This window comes from Buceros rhinoceros, unplaced genomic scaffold (assembly GCF_000710305.1).
Source record: "Buceros rhinoceros silvestris isolate BGI_N320 unplaced genomic scaffold, ASM71030v1 scaffold9555, whole genome shotgun sequence".
Lineage (NCBI taxonomy): Eukaryota > Metazoa > Chordata > Aves > Bucerotiformes > Bucerotidae > Buceros > Buceros rhinoceros.
In genome coordinates, this window is record NW_010413471.1 from 119,324 (window position 1) to 121,367 (window position 2,044).

General features: G+C 42.7%; 1 protein-coding gene across 1 annotated transcript in view; it reads right to left on the reverse strand.

The window, feature by feature from the left end:
• Positions 1–1,822, reverse strand: part of DEGS2 (delta(4)-desaturase, sphingolipid 2) — a 13,578-nt gene extending 11,756 nt beyond the window's left edge. The window contains exon 1 of the mRNA XM_010136758.1: positions 1,814–1,822. The gene's annotated coding sequence lies outside the window, so the exon portion shown is untranslated. The remainder of the gene's footprint in view (positions 1–1,813) is intronic.
• Positions 1,823–2,044: the final 222 nt, after the last annotated feature.

Here is a 2,044-nt window from a genome sequence, read left to right on the forward strand (position 1 = left end):
CCTAACACAGCTCACTGCGGTGTTACACAAATCTGTCCTGATAACAAGACAATAACAGGCTTTTCATAAACAGGAGGGTGAGAGAATGAAACAATTCCATTTATAAACTGAGAAGTATGAATAACGTATTCAGGAACATGAGTAATGTGATCAGGGTTGAAGCAGCACAAGATCTCCACTGGAAGTCAGAAACAGTTGGCACCTAGACAGTCCCAAGCACAAGCTACATTTTAATACCCAGAGTCTAAAAGGAAGATACTACAAAGAGGTAAGAGACAAAGTATTACCTCTCTCTTGCACAAAGTGTTCATCTATGCGCTGCTATGACTATAGCCATTAGGAATCACATCCCTGGTAGGTTCAGCTAGTGCAACAGTGCCCTGCCATAAGCAGGCTGCCAGCCAGCCCAGCTGATATACACAGCTCACAGTTCCGCTGCTCAGCTGTAACAGATTGCCCAGAGGAAGTTGTGGGTGCTCCATCCCTGGAAGGCTGCGACAGGGCTTTGAGCAACCTGACCAAGTAAACTATGTCCCTGCCCATGGTAGGAGGATTGGACTCAAGGAGTTAGCATTCTGATATACTGACACTGATGACAAAATTCTTATAGACACTGGAGCTACTAATTCTCAAATCAGGACATACAACTCTGCGATGGACCTTTATTACCTCTCATTTGCTCTGTAGGAACAGATTAGGGTAACAGCTCAAGGCAACTGCCTTCTGTGTTGGTCAGTTTACCCATTTTTTTCCTAATAGGTAATTTCAATTTACATTTAAATCCCAGTAGCCATACCTGAGAGAGACGAGCATTTCAAAAAGCTTTAGCCTAAGCAGAAAACATTCAAGTTTCAGTGCTTAGCCACTAAATCATTAACCTATGGGGAGGAAAAGACTTCCTTTTACCAGCACAGAATGTTGTGCCCAAGGCATATACAAAACTGTTCAAACATGGATATGTACAGGTATTCATTCCTATGTATGTCAGATTCTTACAAAGTACTCCAGCTCAATAGACACTAGACACTTTATTAAGTACATACTCTAAATACTAGGGGTTTGCTGACCCAGGCTTTGAATAATACAGTGATCATTATTACAGCAATATATATGGGATATCATGATAGTTTCAATAGCTTTTGCTGACATTTTTGGTATTCAAGTTTCATGATCCATTCTGCCTCGTCAAACACAGATTGTTCTGCCCACATCTTCCATGTGTCTCTTTTTTCATGTAGTGTTTCTCTATGCCCTTCCTGCTGCACCCACAGCTGGAGCACGGGGAGCTGCAAGGAAGGAGATGGACCTTGACTCCTATTGCTCCTTCTAAACCCAAAGAGAGCAGGGGCAAAACCTCTGCAAATATGCAATTGAAAGGTCCTAAAAAGAGTTTGCTGCAGCAAGGGTAAGGCAGTCCAACCACTCCAGTGCCTCCTCATGGTACAATTTCATCATGGTTTGCAGTCCTTACTTTCCAGCAAGATCAGGAAAGCAAGGGATCAGCAATGAGAGAGACCTTCCATAGACACTCCTACCTGAAGCTCACCAAAAACATAGTCCCCTTGACAGAAAGAATGAGTAGCATGACACCAAGAAGCATCATTTGTGAAATGATATCATTTGACTCTCCATCATGATTACATAGTAGAATAATCATCATTTTCCTGGACATAATTCAAACTCAGACCAGGATATTCAGCCACCATAACTGTAACAGAAATGTTTCTGTAATTTAGATTAATCCTGGATTAATCTATTAGATTGTGAAGCAGTTAAGAAACTACACCTAACCATCATAGGCCCTGTGCAGCACCTCAGCCACCAGCTCGGGTGCCTTCCTTTATAAAAGATCTTTAAAAACTTTGTCCTGCTCATTATAGGGAAGAAAAAAACTTGTCCCTTACAAGCAGCTCAGTCTTTCTGTTGTTCTCTAGCAAACACTCCCTCACCCACTTTCTCATTTATTTAATTGCACTACCAAGACACTGGGAAAACTCGCCTGCAGGACTCCCCCCGGTCCCCCGCCGTGCAGATCCGGCAGCGC